This window comes from Doryrhamphus excisus, chromosome 2 (assembly GCF_030265055.1).
Source record: "Doryrhamphus excisus isolate RoL2022-K1 chromosome 2, RoL_Dexc_1.0, whole genome shotgun sequence".
In the NCBI taxonomy this organism is placed as follows: domain Eukaryota; kingdom Metazoa; phylum Chordata; class Actinopteri; order Syngnathiformes; family Syngnathidae; genus Doryrhamphus; species Doryrhamphus excisus.
In genome coordinates, this window is record NC_080467.1 from 9,943,703 (window position 1) to 9,969,486 (window position 25,784).

At 43.5% G+C, this 25,784-nt stretch overlaps 1 protein-coding gene across 6 annotated transcripts in view; it reads right to left on the minus strand.

The window, feature by feature from the left end:
- Positions 1-25,784, minus strand: part of lamc3 (laminin, gamma 3) — a 103,041-nt gene that overhangs the window by 75,394 nt on the left and 1,863 nt on the right. For all 6 annotated transcript variants that reach the window (XR_009121534.1, XM_058064273.1, XM_058064275.1 and 3 more), the window contains exon 3: positions 25,416-25,537. The gene's annotated coding sequence lies outside the window, so the exon portion shown is untranslated. The remainder of the gene's footprint in view (positions 1-25,415; positions 25,538-25,784) is intronic.

The following is a 25,784-nucleotide window of genomic DNA, read 5'->3' on the forward strand; positions in this document are numbered from 1 at the left end:
CTATGAGGGAATTATGCGGGGAGGGTGTGTTAGAAAGTCATGAGTTAAAAAGTCAAAATTTGTGATAGTCATAATTATGAGATCAAAAGTCAAAATTACAAGATCAAAAGTCAGAGGGGAAAAAGATCAATGAGGAGAAAACAATGACGAGATAAAAAGCTGAAATTACGAGATACAAACTCTGCATGTGTTGCCTTCTGCACTTGGTCAAAATTTTGATACTTTATCTCATAATTGAATTTTTTTATCTCACAATGTAGATTTTTTTTGGCCTTGTAATGTAGACTTTATTTCATAATTTAGACGTTTTATCTTATGACTTCCCGTTGGGATTTATTTTCCTTTCAGTGGGGGAAATGAACTTCCATCTGGTTGTGTCCTATGGCTGTAATTACTGCTCTCCCCACCGCCCGCGATGATGCACGGCTCCAGCAGCCACCAAAATGGCTCTTTCTGAGCTCCACGTGTAACCTTATTGGAATTCCTGAGGAAAACTGAGGGGGTAAAAAAAAAAAGAAAAAAAAAAGATGATTATCTCGTTGCCTAAGCGCTAGCGTTGGTAATGTGCTTTGTGACAGATAAACATGAAACATCCTTGCCTTATTCAAGCACACCTTGCTTTCTGCAAGGCCGTCCATTAATCACACCGCATGCTCCCTTTTTGTCTCCCTGCCACCTGCCATCGCTCGTCTATGATGTCATCATTTATGATGGTTTGTTTTCTATAATCGTATGCACCTGTGGGACTATGAATCTTACCCACCCGAGAGGAACGACAACAGCGTGACGCTTGTGGTGTGCAAATTCAACCTCGGTGGTACGCCACTTTTGTCCTCCCACGCATGTTGTTAATCTACACGCACACGCCAGGCCACACCCTGAGGTCAGCGGTCTCGGCGTAATGCAGTTAGCGATACCTCCACTGGGCGCGCCGCTCATTTAAAAGTCAGCAGAGGGGAGAGATGAAGCAGACCCGAGGCTACATGGAGATGAGAGCGATCCATGAGAACGAGGGGGAGGGGGGGGGGGGGGGTATATGGACGAGACTGGGAGGGAGGAGTGGGGTTCAAACGACAACACTTATTCAACATCGGAGGATGGCTTTGCTAACATGTTGCCTTCAGCCTCCGGCCACACAAAATCTAACCTCCTCGTATCTCGGCGACCGCGACTGGAAGAGCTGTGATTGGTCGGCTTGCAGTACATCATTTCCAGTCTGTATGTAACTCGTCCAACCTTCTCCTCTGGTTTTGGATCAACATTTGACTGATGTAGCACATTGATTAGTCCCAGCTCCAATAAGTCTTTGGAATTGATCACACACAACCAAGGAAGCTAAGTCATCAGAATGCTGCGGTTCACTGAGATTACGCCCGAGACTACACCAACGACACCACCGCACAACTTGGGAAGCACCAAGATGGCATCAGAGGCATAAACCAAGTACGAGCTAAAGCAGGGGTGTCCCAAAGATTTTCCAAATTGTCCATAGGTATGAATGTGAGTGTGAATGGTTGTTTGTCTATATGTGCCCTGTGATTGGCTGACCACCAGTCCAGGGTGGACCCCGCCTCTCACCTTAAGACAGCTGGGATAGGCTCCAGCACTCTCGTGAGGACAAGCGGTAGAAAAAGAATGAATGAATGAATCACTCGCAGGCCACAAATGGCCCCTGGGCTGCACTTTGGACACCCCTGAAGTAAAATAATGGAGTGTGTCCAATAACATTTGTGCACGTCTCCTGGTGCATTCCCAAAAAGAAGCAGCGTTCATTGGTTCACCTGTTTGCTTTACACATGGACGGCCGTGCATTACCTAGCAAAGCAAACCAGCCCCCCCTCCCAAACACCTCCAAGCAAAAAGTAGCCCAGGCTTATTTCTACGTGGCAGTAAAGGCATGAGAGCGGCGTATTGATTTATGGAAAGGAGTGCTGGTCTGCCTGTCTGCTCCTCCTCAGTGCTTAATGAATGTGACTCTATGCCTTTGGATGCACACACCACCCGGGTCTCAGCCCACCCCCCCAACCCCCACCCCTCCTCCAGCTCTGCAATCAATGCTCCCCTTGAGGAGATCAGGACTTCATGCTAAAGATGTCTTTGCAAGCTTGACCTGTTGGTCGTCTGGCCATTCTACACGTGTGATAAATGACCGGCACCCTCACTGACACTCCATCACAAGTCAGCTGTCTTTTTGACTGGCAACTTTAAAATGACTGACGTTTCCCCGGCGAGCTCAAAGCGCCATTTCATCTATGTGGACTCCAGCAGTGCGTGGTGGGAAACTTTGAATCAGAGTGTGTGTGTGTGGTGTGCTATGCGGTTTGGCTCGTTAGTGATGCAGCACTTATGAAACAGTCATCCCATCCAGGGTAGTCTGGGTATACTGTATGCTAGCTATGTAGCACCGGATCACGCTTGTCGTACATCATAATGAATACGTCTGTGGAATGGATCTTCCCTCCCATTCCTAACTCGTATGATGACCTCCGTCCCTAACTCGTATGATGACCTCCGTCCCTAACTCGTATAATGACCTCCATTCCTAACTGGTATGATGACCTCCATCCCTAACTCGTATGATGACCTCCGTCCCTAACTCGTATGATGACCTCCGTCCCTAACTCGTATGATGACCTCCGTCCCTAACTCGTATGATGACCTCCGTCCCTAACTCGCATGATGACCTCCATCCCTAACTCGCATGATGACCTCCATCCCTAACGAGCTTATCTTCATGCTCACATATCAGCCTTCACAGAGAATTCTTGCCCTCTGACATTGCCAAGACAAAAACCACCAAAGACAAAAAAGAAACAACCAAAGTAACCACCACTTATTAGTTCCTCTGTAACTACTCCCCATGTGCCTCTGTAACTACTCTACTCACGAGTTTCTCAGTGAATACTTTAAATGCATGTGCCGTATTTCCTCAGTAACTACTCCAAATGTATGTGCCTTAGTCACTACTCATTAGTTCTTCATTAGTTCTTCGGTAAATACTTTAAATGTCTGCGCCGTATTTCCCCAGTAACCACTCTCAGTTCTTCATTAGTTTCTTAAACTACTCCAAATGTGCCTGTATGTGCCTTAGTTCCTCAGTAACTACTCTAAATGTATGTGCCTTAGTCACTACTCATTAGTTCTTCGTTAGTTCCTCAGTAAATACTTTAAATTTCCCCAGTAACCACTCTCAGTTCTTCATTAGTTTCTTAAACTTCTCCAAATGTGCCTGCATGTGCCTTAGTTCCTCAGTAACTACTCTAGTCACTAGTTCTTCATTAGTAGGTAACTACTCCACTCACTAGTTTCTCAGTGAATACTTTAAATTATGTGCTGTATTTCCTCAGTACCTACTCCAAATGTATGTGCCTTAGTGGATCAGTAAGTATTCATTAGTTCTTCATTAGTTCCTCAGGAAATACTTTAAATATCTGTGTCGTATTTCCCCAGTAACCACTCTCAGTTCTTCATTAGTTCCTCTAACTACTCCAAATGTGCCCGTATGTGCCTTAGTTCCTCAGTAACTACTCGTTGATTCCTCAGTAACTACTCTAAATGTATGTGCCTCAGTTCCTCAGTAACTACTCTACTCATTGGTTTTTCATTATTTCCTCTAACTACTCAATGTATGTGCCTTAGTTCCTCAGTAACTCCTCATTGATTCCTCAGTAACTACTCTAAATGTATGTGCCGCAGTTCCTCAGTAACTACTCATTGTTTTTTTCAGTAACTAGTCTAAATGTATATGCCTCAGTTACGCAGTAAGTACTCATTAGTTCTTCATTACTTCCTCAGTAACTACTCTAAATGTATGGGCCTTAGTCATTAGTTTATAGTTATTTTGTGGTGTAAATATTTGACATGCATATCTGTGCTGGCAATAGAAAAGCATCCATTGTTTTCTATTTGATCCTAGTTCCATGTCCCAACGGAACAAAACGGAATAGTCCATGTTGCCAAATGATAAATGGATCAAACCAAATCAAAAACCCTCCAACATATTCAAGTGGATTTTGCAACAGATCTTCCAAAGCTTCACAAAAGTGCTTTTTCATTGCTGGTGAATATCATTTTTCACATGACATGAAACTTAGTTTGTACCCATCTCATCATTTGAGCGACAAATGGCTTCCATTTTTTGGGGGGGAAGATAGAATTGATTAGCATCTCTGCACTCTGTAATCCTTCAAATTATTACAACGCCGTTTAGCGTTATCGCACCTCTCCAGTGTTCCTTGAGGGCATCTGGTGGACAGCGACAGCATGACGTGAAAAAAGGTTTTGGATGAGCCGCATGGCAGTTAAGTAATGACTACTCCAGCGACTGCGCTCTCAAGCCACCAAAGAACAAAATGATGATAATAGTAGCCTACTATGAAGGAATAGGTTCCTGGTGTCAAAGTCTACTAGAGTCACATTTTTGCATGATTTGGTTGTTGTAAAATCTGACATTGACGTAATTAACCAAAGAAAGTTGAAGAGGCAGCAATTTGATAAACATGCTAACATGAAAGATGCTAACATCGTCCATCCATCCAACGCTTAACCCGTTCAGGGTCGCCTGATTGAGTCTGAAAAAAGGCGGACCCCACCCTGGACTGGTTGCCTGCAAATCACAGGGCGCATGTATAGACTGATAACCTTTCACCTGTCAATCATTGAATTTTCATGAACTAAATCAGCCCCAATACGCAAATAAATCAATTTCTTCAATTTTCACATGTGTTCACAACTAATGATTATGTTCTTGGTTCATTTAATCTGATGCTTGTTTCGATTCACAGAGTAATTGGTTAGGCCCCGGATGGACCAAATCAATATGAACCATGCACAAACACAGAGTGGTTTGGTCCGAAACATATCAGAAAATGGGCAAAGATTTGGGTCACTGTCTTCCAAGTCCAACTCAGTGGTTGTGAATATCTTCTTTGTCCAAGACACAAACATAATAATAGGTCTGCTTTCATGGATGACTAAGGACTTAAATAAATGGGAAATTTTAGGAAATTTACATTAAAAAAAACCTGAATGGAATACCAATACATCCATCCATTTTCTTCCACTTATCTGAGGTCAGATCATTGGGGCAGCATCCAACTAAGATGTTTGGAAATGTTCTTTTAGCACCCATGGAAAGAAAAGAAGAAACAAACTGTTCAATGCCAAATTTGTCTTTTGCCATATTTATTCTGTGCATGTGGAAAGAACCCCAAAGCGGTCAGATGCGAGCGCCCTGCTGAAGGACGAAACCGAAGCGTAGTTAGACCAACTTTATCAGGAGGGAATAACAAGGTACAAGGGCATATTTTAGATTTCTCAAAGACCATTGGACAACCTTTGGCTGTTACTTCTTGCAGCAGGCAGGGGCGGACTTACCAAACGGGCAATTGTCGCGGGTTTTCCAGGGGCCCCCTAAAGGATTTTCATTGGTTCCTCTATTATTGATTTTAAAGTACATATAACTGATTAATATGCGTGCTTAAAATGACATCAGATGCAATGCAACAGGCGACTCCACGTTACTGAGCATGTTGGTGTGGTTGAGAGAAGAATGAAGCAAGTTCCCCTAGTGGGGCAGAGAAGAGGAGCAGTAGAGTGGAAAGCAAAGAGTTTTTCCTCAAAATTCTCGAAGATGTCAAACTTTTTAACGTGTTAGTCGCAGAGAATGCAGAGAATTAGCAGCAGCGCCATGACACTGTCGTTTCGGAACCAATACATGCTACGTTTCTCGATTTAACGCGTATCAGTTCCTGGTAGCACAGATGGAATTCGGTCAGTGCCTCCAGACGTGGACAGGGTTTGCCTTGCATGTATATTAATGTATGCGTATACATTTTGATATCTGCATCGTCCATGTGTTTACGTTTTGTTCACAGTGCTAGTTAGTTTGTGCTGTGTTAGCACCAAGCGTGGCTTTCAAATAAAAAGCACTACTATATAGCAAGCTTAAGACAGCTGGTTTCAAATGGAACTTTAGATGGTCCCTATTGAGTTCAGATGAAAGACACTGTCCGCCTATGTAGATGTTTACTGCTGCGACCATTAGCACCTAACAAGGAGGTCTGCAAGCAGTCTTCCAGATGAATGCAGAAGCGCACGTTTGTGTTTCCTGTGCGCTATTTTAAATGCGAGTCATGTGGACACCGTATCTAATAATGACTTCCACACAACATCTGCGAGGACACCATACGCCATGCTTACAGTTTCCAGCGAGAGGCTGTGTGGTGATGTCGTGAACATCCTCCAAACGTTTGGCCGAGAACCAGAGCTGCCTTGTGTGCTCTCAGCGCAGGATGGTCTCCATAGTGCTTAGCTCTGCTTTTATTTAACCCCCCACCCCCATCAATCGCCGCTTCTTCTGCTTAAGCTCGGGCGGCGGTATTTCTAACAGGACCGTGAGTGACCTTTTGTGGGTTTCTAAAGCTCATTATTCCTTCCTGTTCTTTGGTCGGTCGTGCTGCGCTTCCTCATAGCTGAAGTCTCGGCTGCCGGGATGCTGTTCTACCTTTTTTAATTCCATCGATCCGAATTTCCACCCCATTACGCGGTGTCTGCACTCCTTTATTTCCTGCCTGGAAGCTTTGGTGCACCGCCACGACAGCTATTACACACACACACACACACACACACGTGTTAAACCTTCAAATCTGCATGCATCTTGATTGTGTCTAAAAAGGTCACAGTTGAAGTTGCAAATAGAAATAAGACAAAGGGTCATTTTGCTGTCTCTAAAGGTGGATGCACTTAAAAGATAATAGCACGTGCTACGGCCCAAATGCTCACACTTAGTCACATTTGCATTGGGATATTACCTGACAAAAATAAAGCAACCATTTATTTTGCACACCTGACTTTTTACCTGCTGCAGGATGAAGCCTTTTTTGGAGAGACGCAAGAATAAGGTTATGATTTTGGGAAAGTTAGGTTGTGGAAAAAGAGAGACTATTGAGAATATTACGAGAATTAAGTCAGAATATTCTGAAAATAGTCATAATTCCAAGTAGATAATTTATATTTTATAATTTAATTTGATATTTAATTATATTTTAATTTAATATTTTAATTTAATTAATTTATAATTTATATTTTAAATATTTTGAAAATTATAACATTTATTAGTTTTCATGAAAATAAAATAAAAAAATGAGTGTAAATAAAATTAAAAAAAAATTTAATCTACAATACAAATGAAAAAAAAGATAAGTTTACGTTCATGTCTCACATAAGGATTGTATATGATGGGCAAAAAGTGCAGTTTTCCTTTAAAGTGGTGTTATATAATTCATGCATGAATAAATACTGTAGCCGCTGCATTTAAAGGCCAAGTACAATCACTACGGGCAGACGCAGCAAATTTCAGCTCCTTGCCGGTCTGGCGCTGACATTTCCAGGATCCTTATCCCGTATGCTTGAGAATGTGGATTTTAATAAAGACACCGCCTCCGGTGGGATCAATGGCCGCCCCTCGCCAGCGCCCGACACGCTCTGCCGATGGTGGAGGGTAACTACAGCAGCGGCTGTAATTGCGAGTCGCTGAGATTCATTAGGCGGTTTCCTACCACGGTGGCACAAAATCCATACGGAATGGCCCTTTTGGTGATGGTGCCTTTCTTCGCTAAACGACGTTGATGGATGAATATTTTTGGATTACGTTCACTCATGCCACCCCTTCCCAAACAAACCCCTCCACTGTTATCTCCAACGCGGCCAACTGTCCAAGCATTTTGACAATTCCAAAAATGTGCGTGGCCAGTCTACAGCTGGAATATCAGCACGTCACACTTCATGCCCTCCGTGCGTTTTTACACGTACGATCAGTTGTGACCTCGACTTCACAGACGAGACGATGTCTCGTTCACTTCAAAGAGCCAACAACCTCACGAAACCTGTCAACTTCAGAAAGTCCCATTTGCATAATGGGGGACCTTTGAATAATTTCCAATTGGCGTATATTCCATGCCCTGAATAAAGTGATCGCCATGAATAACGTGGAAGGATGTGGTTGTTCATGAACGTAACCGCTTGCTTCTCGGCCTTCTGGAGGCATGTCCACCATGGTCGGCTATTTACGGCGGCCAATATCGTTGTGTAATTTATGCGCCTCTGAGTGGAGCTGCCAATTTTATTTTCATTAGTGAGCAAAATGAGCTGGACCGCGGCGGGGGGAGAGAGCTATCACGCCGCAAATTGATTAGCAAAATGCAAGAAACCAAACAGGATGGCTTGAAGATTGCCGGAGCGCGACGACATACTGGCGCCTTTTAACATAATCTCTCTTAAGTTCCTCTTTTAAGGTTATTTGTCAGCCTGCACGCTGCAGATGTTCCACCGTCTCCACTGTCATTTAGTTCCAAGTAGATCGCTGCCTGTCATGCTCACAGGATGTTTGTTCTAGATTGCTCCAGAAAGACAGCGAGGGAGAGAGTATGTTATTTGGTTGATTTCTGAGAGATAAAGTGAGTTTGCATTCATGGGATAAGGGGGGGCAAAGAAGTGCTGTTAAAGGAATGTAAATGTGTTGAACGGATAAGCAAAGCGGGGAGCCAATCTGGGCTGACGTATGCCAAGTGAAGGAGCTCCTTCAGCGCCTTCAGTTCTTATCTGTTGTACGTCTCTTCTTCAGCCTGATTGAGCGACTAATCTCCCGCCCCGACTGTACAGCATCAGTACATAAGGATGGAGCCCGAGGAGAGCGAGAGAGAGAGGGGAGGTGGCCAGCTGGGTCAGTGCGGTGGGGCACTCACTGATCCTCGGAATGCTAAACAGCTACAGTGGAATACTCTGTATCAGTCTGCGTCTTTCGGAGGTGTCCAAACGTCCTCCACAGAGGGCCATATACAGAAAAATGGAAAGTGTGGGGGGGGGGGGGGGGTGGGCACTTTGATGCATTTTCTAAAACCAAAGATTTGGTCTCCTACTTACTGATGAGTTCTTACAGCTAAATTACAGCACAATGTACACCAGGGGTGGGCAAACTATGGCCCACCAGTTGCTTTCTAAATATTTCAACTTTTAACATACAAACTGGCAACATGACTTGCAAGTCCGATGTCTTCATTCATTCGTTCATTTTCTACCACTTATCCTCACGAGGGTCACGGGGGTACTGGAGCCTATCCCAGCTGTCTACAGGCGAGAGGTGGGGTACACCCTGGACTGGTGGCCAGCCAATCACAGGGCACATATAGACAAACAACCATTCACACTCACATTCATACCTATGGACAATTTGGAGTGGCTAATTAACCGAGCATGTTTTTGGAATGTGGGAGGAAACCGGAGTACCCGGAGAAAATGGGGAGAACATGCAAACTTCACACAGAAATGCTCGACGGTAGAATCAAACTCGGGTCTCCTAGCTGTGAGGCCCGTGCGCCGACCACTCTTCTACCGTGCAGCCTCCACAAAAATGACCCAGCAACTACCACAACTTTGGACTGACTGAGAAAACCCACACATGCACGGGGAGAACATGCAAACTCCACACAGAGATGGCCGAGCGTGGAATCGAACTCGGGTCTCCTAGCTGTGAGGCCTGCGTTCTAACCACTGCGTTCTAACCAGCCTGTCGGATGTCTTATTTTGTAAAAAAAAAAACAAAAAAACAACAAAACTGTAAAATGACATGACATAGTTTGATGTGGTCTGATGTTTAGCGTGGTCCTGAAAAAAGGGACATGAGAACATACAGCTGATAGTATAACGCTTTTACACATAAAATTAGACAAATAATTCAAGGGTAATTATGAGCATAAAATCGTGTGTGTGTGTGTGTGTGTTAAATATATGTTCTGCCCCCCAGACAATTTTGTTAAAATATTATACGAGTCAAAATATTTGCCCACCCCTGCTGTACACAGAGTACATGACGAGCATATAAAATAAAGTCATAAAAAGAGTAAATACGATAATTCTTCACTTTTAATTCCTGTGGCATATTGGGAGCAGGAAGTAGACGAGACAGGAGAACAAGTCATCTTTTAGCCTTCTGAATCAACAAAAGGCCTGCCGGGATATTGATTCCGGTCTTCCAGCCAATAATGAGACAATAGTGCTGATTTTATTACTGTCACGTTCATAGGAGCAGATCCTTTAACATGCTCAAGGATATGATATTTATGCTGAACTCATTCACTACCAAAGACGTATTTATACTTTTTTTTTTATTTAAATGAACATTCCCTGCATTGTCGGAGGAGCAAGGCTGATGGAAAAAAAAGCAGCCTACGCGACAGCAGGCGTAAATGAACCTGGAATGCCGACTGATATGTGGCAGCAAATTTCTCTGAGGACATGACTCTCCGCAACCCTTCCGTCCGTGCTCTCGGCTCCAGCTCCAACCAGTAATTAAGCACTTCATTATGAACATTCCTGCTGCAATTACACGGCTAATGAAATCTCATTAGAAATCTCACAATCAAACTGCACTCATTGCTTTTTGCTGCCCGCGGTGGTGTCCGCGTGTGACCTTTTACATGGCCGCTGCAATAACGCCCAATGTCAGTACATGCTCCATAAACACGAGAATCATATGTTATGAGATCATGTCCAGGCCCTTTGTCATGTTTGGATATCCGTTAAAGGCCAGGTTAGTCCTCTGTTGGCACGATTACTACAACGCTAGACAAACCAGAGGTAATGTTTCTTTTCCCTTCACAATGTCTCCCAAGCGTGAGGTAGACTCGTCAAAGAAAGTGACAGTGATAAGTAAGGGGAAGCTAATACATGGTCAAATGCTCAAAGTAGAGAAACACCAATCAATGTTGGCTTCCTGCCTGGTCCAAGGGGCTAATATTTGCTCTCCACTTGCTAGCTCAGCAGACAGATAACAGGTTCTCAATAATGACTCCGCTTGAGTTTAATTTCTGAGACTTTACTTTGAAATTCTGTCGGACTAAACACACAGATTGAGATTTAACAACTGATGATGGCCACGGAATTTGAGAAATGATGTCGTTAACGTGACAACTTGGAGCAGGACTTCCAGTTTGAGGAAGGAGGAGGAAGTCCATGACCAAATTTGGGGTTGTAATAAGTAGTCATTTGGGAGATCTCACAAGAATTTGTTTTCATTATTTTCCCGGATGCCACATAAAGTGAGTTGACACCTTTGATGTCGCTAAAACATTTTGATTTTAAACATTTTGATTTGTCATTTTGACCTAAAATATGAAGAAAATGATAGAATTTTTAGAAAAATGTTTACACTTAAACGTTTACATTTTTTTCGAGGTTCCGCAGCCTGTAGGGCTGAGCTACATCTTCCTCTGGATTCATTTTGGTGTGAAGTCTTTCTAAAAATTTGTCATCTTGACCTAAAAGATGAAGAAAATGATCACATTTTTAGAAAAATGCTAAACATTTACATTTTTAAAAAAGTTCCCCAGCCTATCTACATCTTCCCCTGGATTCATTTTGGTGTGAAGTCTTTCTAAAAATGTGTCATTTTGACCTAAAAGATGAAAAAAATGATAAAATCTTTAGAAAAATGCTAAACGTTTACATTTTTTTTTAAAGTTCCCCAACCTATAAGGCTGATCTACATCTTCCACTGGATTCATTTTGGTGTGAAGTCTTTCGAAAAATGTGTCATTTTGACCTAAAAGATGAAGAAAATTATCACATTTTTAGAAAAATGCTAAACATTTACATTTTTTAAAAAGTTCCCCAGCCTATAAGGCTGATCTACATCTTCCACTGGATTCATTTTGGTGTGAAGTCTTTCTAAATTCTTCCCACTCAGGGGTGTCACGAGGACAAGGCGGCCTTTGTTTGTGAGTAACGGACTACCCTCAGATCCTGGCAGCTTCATTAGACCAGTCCCATTTTAGCACCTTTCCACCAGACAATTTACATCTCGTGGACAATGTCAACGTGATATTTCTAATCTTATGTTGCAGAGATACAGAATGCATTAAATGACTGAAAACCCTAAAACGTCGTCAAAAGAAACCAACAAAGGCGTTTGTCAAGCTGCCACAGAAACCCAAAGCGTGACATATTAGTGACGGCGTGAAAAGCAAAAGAGTGTAATTATCAGCTTTTAAAGTGTTTGCTTGCAAGTCGACTTCCATCATGCTGCTCACGTGCGGCTGAGCGCTTAAAGCCCGGCTTCAGGTGAGGCATTAGCGAGTCCCCATCGTGAGATAAGGAGCGCTATGGTGATGCATGTGTATTCACAAGCGGGCTTAAGTGCGTTCACATGCAGGAGCATCACTACAAAAAGCTAACAATGCGAGACGCATCGACTCTCCTCACGTACACGCGATCCAGGCCTTGACATGGCATGAATCATACAGGGAATATTGATCTCCGGCAAGGAACAATGTGGGGGGAAAAGCATGAAAAAGTGTCTCGGCACGCCTCTCACAGGAGGCTAATGCTCTCCAATGTGACTCACATGAAGGGTTTTCTTTTCTCTCGATGGCCGACCGTCATGCTGTAAGTATAATAGAATTGATTGAAGGACCAGCAGAACTGCATCCATACATCATTGATGTCCCATGACAACCGCACGCCCAAGTCCACTTTATGTCCATTTTGACTTTATAATATGCCATTCTTTCTTTCTCTTGTGGTTTTGACAAGACCGGCAGACAAAGGTAGCCCAATTCCGCAGATTATATTGGATTCTTTCAATGTGAGGCAGAAGGAAAAGTAGATCAAACATGATATCCATCTATCTTTTACGCTGCTTATCCTTCCTAGGATCGCGTATATGCTACAGTCTATGCCAGCTGTCTTTGTGCAAAAGGCAAAGTAAATCCTGGACTGGTCGCCAGCCAATCGCAGGGCACATAAAGACAATCATTCATACCTATGGACAATTCGGAGTCACCAATTAACCTAGCATGTTTTGGGAATGTGGGAGGAAACCGGAGTACCCGGAGAAAAGCCACGCATGCACGAGGAGAACATGCAAACTCCACAAAGAGACGCCCGAGCGGACATTCGAACCCAACAATGTCTGCTTCTGCTTTTCTCAAACACATCCCCCGCCAAATGTGGCTAAGTATTCTTATATAATCAATACCAGTATTGGAAGCCTTTGGTATTGGGAGTATTGGGGAGGACACCAGAGGGCATGCCTCTCACCCAATCGGGGTTGTGGTATGTGGACATGAATAGCTGAAGACTATAAGGTCCTCCTTGAGACCAACACTGTGCGTTCCTTTCAACTACGGCCTGGTGGCCACATCCGGCCCGCCAACTGTTTGAATATGGCCCGCCGGTTCTTTGCAAAGTATTTAATTTCAACTTAACATACAACCTGGCATCGCGACTTGAGCCAACCTTTTGATGGTTTAAGTAGCTGTTTTATCGATTTCGTTATTTGATGTGGTCTGCTGTTTACAAAGTGTTCCTGAAAAATAGGGACACACACACACTTTTACAGATACAATACTTCTGGACTGTTACGTGCAAAATATATAGTTCGGCCCCCATACATTTTGTTAAAGCAATGCGGCCCGCTAGTCAATCATTTGAACTACGACCCTGAACTACAACATCAGGGTCACCAATGTGGCAGACATTAAACTTTATTGCTTTTGATTCAGGGTACTCGCATATTCATTCATTCATTTTCTATCGCTTTTTCCTCACGAGGGTCGCGGGGGTGCTGGAGCCTATCCCAGCGGTCTTCGGGCGAGAACGCCTCATATTAGATTCATGAAAAAATGGTCTCAAGATGTTGCCAATAATATTGTTTATTGGCTTATGACAGGCCTATCTTATGTGCAGTGTTGCAAATATTTTTGTACTTCTATGCAAAGACCGTTCATCCTGGGAGGAGAATGGAATTTTTTTTTCTTTTTTTTTTTAAAGGAGCTATCCAAAGTGTATTCCCTTCATTTTGTTTTCTGCAAAACGAATAAAAAAAGAAAACAATGAATAATAATAATAATAATAGTAATCCACTCGTCCTTTTTCTGCTCCTGGAAATAGAGAAGCAACTTTTCCTTAAGCCTCCACGGAGTTGAAATATCATGTTTGAAAGTATTGTGCCCTTATGAATAATTGAACAATTTGTCTTACTGGAGAATGGTGTAGCATTGCTTTAGAGCACAGATGCCTGTGTAATATCATATTAACGGCACATGCCAGCCAGCGTGACAATACAAAACATCCAATAGCGCCCATGTGTCAGCGTGGTGGTGCTCCTGGGAGGAGGCTGCAGGAGAGATGTTTTGCTCTTACCGCAGTACTCACTACTGCAGTATTTGCTGGTGTAATGATCAGTCGGAGGAAAAATCAGCCATTCCATTTTACTCAGCATTAAGTCTGCCGGCACTTTCTCCAATGCATTTTTAACGCTGCCGCCTGTGGGCTGAGAAACAAATGTAGCTGATATGTGCATAATTCACTCTCTGCAAATAGGAAAAACTACACCTCAGCAGTTGTGTTTTAAAGATCCCCTTCGATAGATTGATAGTTATTCTCCAGGGCTGACTCCCTGCCTTTGTCTCTTCTCAGGGTTCACGTATGTTTGACAGCGGTCTGTAACTCCTCATCACCGTAGGAGTGAAGCTCGGCGTGCACCCGATAATGAGGCACGACTGCAAAGTCGAGGGAGAGAGTGGATGTTCTCTGGAATAGAACATGTCAAGGCTGTTGGATCCTGCGCTCGCTCCATCACGGCGGCTCATATCTTTGCAGGTTTACACGGAACAACGTGAACACGTCTCCTGGCCTCGAGCAGAGCGCTCCCAGTCAACTGTGAGAGAGTACTTGAAGGACAATTGAGGGCTCTCGTGCTTATCTCCCGTTGCTCTTATTTAAAATCCGAGCGCCCGCCTGGTAACTAACTCGGAAATGAGATTTTGCGGCGTGATCATCCCTCTGGCCCAGCTATTCAGAGAGCGCTTGTCTGTGCGGCGGCAGTTCTTGAACGTGATGGGCTTTCGGATGCAGGATTTCCAGGTCCCTTCACAAACCAAAGACACAAATATTGGATCGACTCTTGATTGGCTGGTGATCAGTAAAGGATCCATTCTGCCTCTCGCCTGAAGTCACTTGAGAGCGGCTGGATGGATGAGTAGATAAAGCCTCCCATTCCCACAAGTGGCTTTTGAAATGTGTTGCTTGGGCCTCCGGGAGAACTCTTAATTGACTCCAACAAGCTTAATTTGCTGTAGAATGACTGATGAGTGCGGCCAGAGCAACCGGTATTATTTAACACAGAGGGTTCTTTCAATACGTTGACAAAAACAGGCCCTGAAAGAGACGCACTTCACTTTTGGTGCTAGTTGGTTCATAATAATTAGTGAAATAATTCAAGTGCAGTCGCTTTATTGCGGTTCAAAGGTCGCTGTGGTTTTTCTTTATTTTTGTCAAGCTGTTCATGCTATGTATTGACATAACCACAATGGAGTTTGCCCCCTGCGTTTGGCTTAATTGAAGTTATGTGAAGCAGAAGTCAACAACACAGCTGGTTGAGCTTCAATTTGTGCGCATTTCTCCTTCTGTTAACTGAACACGGCAAGCTGCCAATATTCTCACACGTTTCACGCAACACGTGGCAACACTAACAGAGGCGCTTCCACGGTGTCAAGCCTGGGTGTGGGCAACCGCAAGGAGCTTTTGTTATCTAATTAGCGCCCCAATTAGGCAAAAGGAAAGCTGGCTTCCCGGGAGCGGCTCTGCTCGCCTCTGCTAATTAATGGTAGCAAATGCGAGTGATACACCTCTTGATTGGAAGTGATGGCTGGGCTCCTTGACGTTGGCGGATGAAGGAGGTGGCACTGCGCTGTCATCTGCATGTTTAGTAGTAGGTGCAAGTTTTCTTTGTAGTTTTGAAATACACACAGTATATTAAATAACCCAACAAACCATCAGCGCTATAAGGCCGAGGGCGTTTATTTACGACGCTGCAGAGACTAGTCGTGTTTTTCAAGGAGAATCTACGAGAGAGAAGGTCTTTAGATACAAACAGTTATTTTCACCAGGAAGACGTTATCAGCAAGCTATTCTTCCAAAAGCTCATTGACCATTTCATATGTATGCTGACATCTCACTCTAATTATTTTTTTTCATACTCATTGGAGGAACACAAGAAACATCAACCATGCAGCGCCGCCTCACTATGACTACAATCATTTTTATTATACTACGTGTTTGCATGCACAAGCAGTGTGTTTGTTTACTGGCTGCAAAGTTCCGGAGCTCCGCCATTCGCTCGTTATTCTTGCCTGGAGGGCAACGTAACCACGCGGAGAAAAAGTATGGGGTGCGGTTGGAGGGTGGGGAGTAGAACAAACAAAACAGATGCACAGATTTTGTCAAGCGTGTGGTGCTGCATGCATCACAACTCCACAAAGCTCATGTCCGCATTCAAATTGTGTTGAGTATCTTTACGGGCCTACCTTTGATGGGCCTGCAGGAACAAATCCAATATGATGGAATTTATTTGGGTTTAGGAGAAGAAAAGTGTTAACTCATCTGTACCAAGGTCTCCTTGTCAGTTTTTTTCTCCCCTCCCTCCATCTTTAGTGAGTTTAGTCATTGGAAAATCTTTCCTAATAATGTTTTCAGGTAACGCTGACAAAGTAACACCCTGCAGGTATCAATTAAGTTTCGGCTGCTGCATAAAGTTGCCACTGGTGCCTTTTTAATGCTGGGAAAATCAACACACCGTACCTGTCAACCCTCACTTATTTCTCCCAAAATGGCTGGTTTTGCTCTTTTTTCCCAGTCACCCTCGATCGAGCACTTCTCCAGTAAGGTTTACATTATTTGGGTGATGTTTAGCGGGCCGTGGCAGGAGGGATGTCATCTGCAGGCCGCCTATTGAGCACCGCTGCTCTGAACAAACTTTTTGACTCTCAGGCTGCATTGAGCAAATTGGCTGGGGTGCCAGACTCACACACTAGTTTAAGCCTATAATTCAAACACTCCACCTGGATTTTTTGGTCTTATTTATCTGTAAACATGTCATACAATCTGCTATATGTGCTTGTGTCCCTATTTCCAATAGCACTTTAACATCAGACCACATCAAATAAAAGTGAATTTTACTCGGGTTACTCGGGTGTGTCGCATATTTGTTGACTTGTGTGGCAGCACGGGTGAGGTCGTTGTCTAAGATTGATATGTAACATAATATGACAACAGACAGGCTGTGCGTGGTCGATCCTGCACCTAGCATCACAGCATATGGCCCAACAGCTCAGACCAAATCTGGCTCTGGTGGCGTCAATCTCATTTCTCAAAATAGGGATCGATTTGGACTCCACATGCGCAGAAATGGAATCCATATTCATTGCATGATTGACATGCTTATTGTTTGTTCGATATTTATTCTTATTACATGTTTGTCTTTGGTCTGTTAGCTCAGTTTTCTCAGAGCGGGCCTCCTTGACCCACACACTCTCGTATAGCACAATCAGAGTTGCACAACATGTACATACGACTGATGGAAAACCACTCACATTTACACAAGCTTAACTTTCACTTTCTGCGTGTGTATGTCAATATGGAGTCTTGTTACAAAAAGAGTTATTAACTTAAATGGTGCATATTAACTTAAATGGTACTTTGAGGTACTCAACACTTTGTTGACATCACATGATCAAGGTCATAATTCTTGGGTCCCATGATCATCAAAGCGAAGTTACTGAAATGTGGATTTTTTTTTGGTTGCTTTCCAGCTAAAGGACAAAACCTGACGTTTGCTAGCACAACAAGGTCAGGGGTCGCCATCAGTGGGCGCCATTAAGCCGCCCGAGACGGCCTATTTAAATATTAATACTATCAAGTTAAATTGGGGTTTAATTGGTGCGGTCATTAGTTTTACAGCCTTCCCACTAAAATGAAGGAGTGATGTGCCACAGCGAGGCGGCCAGGACTGCCGACGTGACTCAGACTGCGCTTTGCAGTAATCCCCGCACGTCCAACCTCAAAGTAGCAATTAGAAGGAATTGCTTATTGATAAGTACGCCCTTCCTTTTTCCTCTTGCTCTTCTCCCCTGCCTGCCTCCATCAGTCGCCCCTCTCTCGCCTTCATTGTTATTCCTTGCTGGCTGCCGGCGCCGCTCAGAGAATTGCCGAGTCAATTTAGAATCACTCAATAACAACCTGATGTGCTTTGCCGCAAATATGGAGTAATGCCGGGAGAACAATCAACACCTATGCCTTTGTCCTTGCCCCCTCTCTCCCACTGCAGGTGATCCGTGTGGCCTGCGACACCCAGATCCCGAAAGCTGAGGCTTGTGGATTTGGGATTTCCATCTAGCTCCTGAGGTGGAGGAGCAAGTTAGCCTTTAAACAGGAAGGACTTTAAAGGCACCGCAGTTGCATCAGTGCTTAGGTAGATCAACTCTTGATGAGCCAAATCTGATTGCTTGGTCAGGTCTGGAACCAATAACTGCGATAAATGAGGGATTATTGTAATTTAAGTACAAAATGGTTCATGGCCCCATCTGCAGGAGAAAGCTAGCTAACAACCACGGAAAATGATTGGCTGTCGTTAAAACAATTGCTTTTTATGCCAAACCTCTGAAAAGCCGCACAGAGGATTATTTTCTCTCTTTGAAATGTTTTGTCTGACTTTCCAAGAAAAGGTGAGGAGACTGACCATGAAGGATGAAGCGTGAACTCTGAACTGAAAAGGATGGAAAAAATGATGCGGGGGTGAGGGGACTCCTCCACGAGCGAGTTGCATTTGCTGTGCGTCACCGTTGTGCTCTCTGATGTTTGTTATTTATTACGCGCCCCTTCAAAAGCAGCCTGACCGTGGACGCTAACGATCAGCATGCCGGTTCTAGGTCAGTGACGGCTCCGCTGAGACTCGACAGCAAGGCGCACACTCCATCCCTTTCCCCTCCGCCGAAACAACTGGAGTGTGTCGGCACCAAGAGTTTACTGGCTGATACTTTGTTTTTCCCTCCAGGATGTTGGGCGAACGGCGGGGAATTTGTTTTTGCCGAAGATGGGCGAAAAAAAAAAATAGAGCACGGCCGCGCTCATCAGTCACGCTTGTGCGACTCCATCTTCCTTGGGCCAGCTTTTCACATGTGTGATTTGTGAAGAGTGTTCCTCGCAGTGCACAAAAATTGAAGGTCACCTTGCTCTAATAGCGGTGCAAGGGAAATGGAATTAGATGGTGGGGCCATCGCTCGTGTTGACGTCCACTAGGTAAGATTTTTGTTTTCAGAGTCATTGGGAACTGAGGGCAGATTAGCCTGGCAATAAAAAAGGTCACATGGAAGGTAACATTTGCCGGCTTGCAGCTTGTGAGGCTTTCTTAGAAACCGTCTTTTGGATATGCGTTCTTGTCATAGGTTAAGTGTAAGTGAGGATTTCATGATTTCAATGACTGCGACATTCATGTTACGAACTACCAGTTTCAGCAATTAGACGGTGACAGTCTACTGTTTTGTTTTTGCAAACTTCCAGGTTAAGACCGATTTTTAAAAGGTTTGAGGGGTCATTTAAGACAACAAGCCAGCATTTGTCACCTGCAGAACCACATCTTCTGGCATTGAGACATTTTTACCACACTTGGAGCTGGAGTAAATGAAAATACGATTAGTTCCAAGGACGATAATAGGGATACGAGTATGAAACAAAGTACATTTCATCATTATGTGTATAAACGAATGAATGTTGTATTTTAACGTTACTCTGTTTACTTTTTATTCAACTCCATTTTTCTTTATTTTGAAAGCGCTACACAAATAAAATGTATTATCCGTATTCGTGTTTAAAGAAAATGTTCATTATGCATTCACACTTCACACTGATTGACCAGTCAGTAAAATGACTATTTTTCCTCATAATGGTGTAATATGCACTCAACTTTTTTGCTCTAAATTACAACTTTTTTCTTTTAATATTTTGACTTTATTATTAAGTTTTCTCGTTATATTTGAAGATATACTGTATAATCCTCCATCTTGGCAGTCAATTCATTTTGGGTTTCTGCCCTGCATTTACGTTACGTTAAAAACTGCATGCATGACTTGCACAGACACAGTTTTGACAGTTTAATTGCCTAATATGAATTTTTTCATGATATTTTGCTTCACCTGTGGTACTAATACCGTTGTCTATGTTGTCTCAAACCTGCAACCTACCTTTCAGTACCGAGATGTCTCACTTGGTGTGTTTGTCCATGTTTTGCTCAGCTACGGCTGAGAAATCTGAAATGAAACCACCAACCCTTTTTGTATTCAAGCCGTCCACTAGTGCCTCCTTCTCTCCGTCACACTCGAGTCCTCGGACGAGCTGTTTATTTGCCGTTGGCAACTGCTGCCGTTTCATATCCAGCTCGGCGTAACCAAGACAACAGAACTAATGCGACCTTGGGAAAGTAATAAAGATAGTTGATTCCTTGTATTTATGTGTTGAACTGCGACTGATGCTGGTGGGGCTGTTGGCCAGTCACGGTTTGACAGCTGAGGGTACAAAAGTGATATTGTGCGAATATGAAGGGTTGTAGTGCCAACAGGAAGCAATGGATCAACGCTCCACTGTTTGTCCTTAAGTGCTGCGGTTGAGATTGCCAGTATTTCCATATATCCATAGTATTTAAGTTCAAAACAAGCACTGCCAGATATGACCAGCTGTAGTGGCATTGCCTTTTTATTAGCATGCCTTGAAGAGATACACCAAAACTGTTGCATTTTAATGACTAGTACAGTGGAATTAATCTGTTCACATGAAAACCAACATGAAAACTGAAGCCATTTTTTTCATATAAAGTCATGTACATCCAATTAATCAGTTCCAGGCACCAAAGAAATACATGAACAGAAAAAAAATTATGGAGAGTAATTAGAGTTATTAAAGCCAAACACATAAAAATGACAAATGAAACATAAATGATCACTTTTATCTTTATTGAAGACAGCAGCAGGTACAATCATCATTACTCAAGGTAGCCCGACTCGCTGTCTGTAATGTGTCTCCCTTAAGCCATTGTCCCATTGTCCCAATCTGTGTGAAAGGTCCCTATCTTTACGTTGCAATCCTACTGGAACCGACTCTTCCTTTTGCACTTCCTTCCTGAATTCAAGAGCGTTTCTGGCACAACTTTATTTGCCGTCTTGTTGGGTTATCTTACAGTCGTACACCCACAAATAGGCAGTGTGCACAGTGAGGGAGAAAGACAGAAATGCAGTTGTTCATTGTTCTGTTTGTGAACTATGAACAAATAAACCTCCTGCACACACTGTTGCATATGTCTCAAACTCAAGGCCCATCACGTCGGTTTATGTGACCCGCTTAACTGTTTCGGGAAAATAGGTTGGACCTCATCAAACTACGTGCCTCGAATGATCTGCCCAACAAAGAAAAGAAATTCTGTCCCATTGGGGAACCCAGGCAGCCACTGAGCAGGCGATGTGACAAAACAAATGGGCTAACTCTTCAGGTCAAGACTCTGCGGTCTACCTGCAACTCCTAGAGAGAGAGCAACCTTTTGAGTACAAAAGTGTACACATTTTGGACAAAGAAAAAGCGATATTTTGAAAGAGGAGTGAGGGAAGCCATTTACGTTAAGGTTGAGAAGCCGTCTCTGAACAGAAGGGGGAGGGATGTCTGCGAAACTACCTTTCTGCCACATAACATGGAGTCATTTCATCCCATTCTAAAAGATTCAAACATTTTGCAAAACAACTAAACAAGGCACAGCCATTTTGGTTTCAGGTGGCTCAATGACCATAATTACATCTGAATGGGATGCTAACAAAGGTGATACCTCCCAAACAGCCATCGTTGGGGGGCAGAGGCCCCACTCCGTTGTATCCAAACGACCTCCATTTGTCCTGTCTGGACATTCCTCCTTTTTTGAGGGTACACTGGATCTTGCACCCACTTGTCAGACTAGAGCTATCCTATCTAGTCTGACTTGGCTGAGAGGCGTTGGGTCTTTTGAGATAACCTGAACTGACCGGTTGTGATCGATTCAATGCCGCGATAATACCATGATCCCAGTGAGAATATTCACAGACACATTTCTGTCCGTTAAACTGTCTTATTTGGCTCGCGACCTAAAGTTGGCCTTGAGTTTTGGGCCCCTGCATGATGAAGTTGGACACCCCTGGTCTGTAGGGTCCCAACTCTAGAAGAGCCCAATCCATTCTTCACAGAGATTGAGTCACCAACGCATGGGTGTTTCTAAGGCACTTTTTTTTGACTGAATCCTACGGAAATCAACGTTCTACTAGTTCAAACTAAATCAAACTGACCTGAAATAACGAAATAAATACCCTCTGACCACTCAGTCTCAGGTAGAGATGATTTTTCCCCCCGGGACTACAAGCACTCCAGGAAGCCCGACGCAGCAGAGTCTAATGCATCCAATCACAACAAGACACAGGTGGGAAAGATTCAGATCGATGGACAAACTATGACACATGTGAAGGAAACAGCATGTTAGAAAAAGTGAGTAACAGACCAAATAAGTTGTTTTTGAAAGGAAAACCTAAGGAAAGTTGTTTCTGTGTTATTGCAGTGCTTACGGAGTGTTTCTTCTAGTGGCTCATGAATTTTCAATGGCTGCCTGTTGATGTGTCCAAGACAAATTAAACCTCAGTGCTTCTTCAATTTAAAGGAAAGACTTAGGCAGAGAGGGGAAAAAAGGACATCTGATTTCCATTTGACTCCATCACAGCTCATTATCGACCGCCCACCGTAGCCGACTTTTTGCTGCTGAGTGTTTAAATGACCATAAGCGCAAAGTGAGCACAGGCAGCGGTGTGCTCCATTTTGATTCTCTAAAACAGAAAGGCAGCAGCTTGGGTTTAAAACATCTTTATTAAGCTGCTGACCATATGTCTTCTACTGAGGGCTTAAGTTAGTGTGGAGTACCCAATGACTCTTCTTTGTCTACTCGCTGCACTCTTTCACAAGGGACTGCTTAACTATTCCTGGTTATTTTATAAGGGTTGCAGTATGCATTTCTGTAACCTTTCCAGTCTATCTATCTATCAATTGAAAACTGCTGATGACACTCTGAAGTCAGTGGCTACGTCCCTCTGGGAACATCCTGTTTGAAGTTGTGTAGGATATTGGATAGTATCTGATACAACATCCATCCATCTTCCTGCACCTATCCCTGTCTGGGTCGCGGGGGAGGCCTCAGTTGGGAAGCCCAGACTTCCCGGTCCCTAGCCACATCCTCCAGTTCCACCAAGGTGTTCCCAGGCTACCTGTGAGAGATAATCCCTCCACCACGTCCAAGGTCTGCCGTCCGAGGCCTTGTCCCAGGCCGGGGATGCCCTGGACAACTCACCAGGGAGACCTCCGGGAGGCATCTGGACTAGAATCCGGACTAATAGAACAACAAGGTAATAAAAACCATCCAGGTTTTCATACTTTGGCTTGTTTATGAGATCTCTTCACCATTGGTAACCAACGTCCTATTACCAGACAAATGAGTGCAGGATGGAGAATGGGATTGTGATTCAGTTTTAGTTCAACCAAGGGGACACATCCCAGGCCAACTGCGAGACGTGAACCGTACAGCATGTCTTTCCCGGGGCCTCATCCCGGCCGGGAACGCCTCACCGATTCCTCAACTGATTCCTCTTGATGTGAAGGATCAGCTTCCAACTTGACCTCACCCTACAGTAACGTTTAGGACGAGTCCAATCACCCTACGCAAGGAAACACATTTCGGCTGCTTGATTCTTGCTCCTTGGGTCAACATCCAAACTTGTCACCATCTCGTCATGCGGTCTCATATTTGTGGCTCATTTGTGAGGCAAACATAGCCAATTGTGTAATTTCCACGTCTTTACACCAGTGCTTCTCAAATATTGTGGTGGGGTTATGAGGGCGGGGACTATACTCATGAACAAGGTTGGCAGGTCTTCATTCTTGAACGATGTTGGTGCCAGCAACTCATACAGTGGTTTGTACAGATAAAGATTACAGGTTCCGAATTGTATTTCTAACTGGGGGGTGGGGGGGGGGGGGGGGGGGGGGAGAAGAGTGGAAAAAGTATCTGTCCTCTTCAGATACATACATGATAGAAAATAATCAAGTAGCACTTGTTTGTTTTTCTGACCGATGTTGATTGGACTGAAATGAAGGTCGTCTTAATTAGAAATATACAAATGCAGCACCTGTGCAGGCACAACTTGCACCTTCTAATCAAGCTGCCGCTCTACAGCGGGGCATAACATCACACCTGTCTGTGACCCGCCTCGGCGGAGTGTGTGGAGGAATCAAATCATCAGCCTGGGATGCCGGCCGTCTAATCAGGTTTCACAGCCTCCCCCAATCGACTGCTGGGTCAAGATCACGGAAGGCTATTTTGGGTTGTTTGCTGTGCTTGTGACAAACGCTCGCCCTGCACAAATCCTTTGCTGAGAGGAGCTCTCTAATTCTGTCGTAAACATACACAATATGATACTATTATTATTATTATTGTTATGTGAGATGTGTCAACATTGTCAGCCTTTGATAGCGATATTGTGCAATCCAGGTAGAGTTCCATTTGTGCTCCATGTAGACGTCTGAGCAGGCCTCTTAAGGAGCTATTTCGGTCTTGCCAAAGTCAGCATTTTTTTTTTTTATTGACAGTCATCTGACACAGGTGCAGTAAATAGGCAAGCTGTCTGCCATATTTGCTCATTCACCGAGGTAAATAATGTGTATGTGTAAATACGATGAACGGTAACAGGGCCGGTTTGGAGCTTTTTGTGGCCCTAAACAAGATTATGTTTGACGACGACCAAATGACACATACGATACAACTACTCCAGATGGTCCGACCTTAACTGAAACGTACTCAACATTTTTTCCCATAAGAAATAACGTCAATCTAGTCGATCCATTGCAAAGAGCCAAAAATGTTAACACAAAACCTTTGTTGAAAATGGGATTGGCAGGTGCGTTTTGAAATGTTTATTGTCAGACATATTGGCTTAGTTTCAAAATTTGCAACCAAATATTAAATAATACATCATCCATACATCCGAATTCTATGCCACTTGGGTTGCAGGTATGCAGGACCCCATCCCATCCCAGAATGATACATCGTACTAATGCAATGTGGTTTTTTTTAATGTCATCTTTCACTTGGTAAAATTGAGAAACTGACGTTTCTGACATGTATTTTCTCACAGGCAAAATCTCTCAAACGTTTGCAGCTTTTCTTGAAATACTGCCGTCTCAACTGTAGCAGAGAGCAGCATTTCTTTGGCAATAACTTTCTTTGAGTGCTGTACTGTTGTTACTTGGCGACCAAACATCTCAGTGAGTGTTGAACGTATGAACAAAGGTTCTGCATTTTGATGTGCAGTCGTTTTGTTGCTTTTTTAGTTGCTACCAGTTTCAAATAAATTTGGCATCCTGGTACGTTTATGTTGCTGGGTTCACCTTGTTCTTATATTATATAATTATATTATATAATATTCTCACGAAGGTCCTGTGGTCTTTTTCTCTCCTGATTTCTACAATGTTACCTTGCATTGTTCATCACGAAGCTCCACTCTTTCGCTGTTTCCTTTCAGCTCCATTTCCCCCACAGAGACAAAGCCACTGTATGACTGACAAGAAGTCTTGTGCTGTTCGCCGTTGTTCTATGCTGCGGGGAAAACAGAAACACAGGCACATGGTAATACTGTATATGGAGGCAATATTATTTCATTATCTTATTACAGTTTTGTAAACGTGAAGGTCTTCTAGCGCTATATACGTACTGTATTAAACAGTTTTTAGGGTCTTCAACATAAACATGGAATAAATGCAGTCCTCGCTGAAGCTAGTCTTCACATTTCTGAACACACCGAAGTGGCTGTTTTTCATTGAAGGAAATTTTGAGCGTTGGGTAG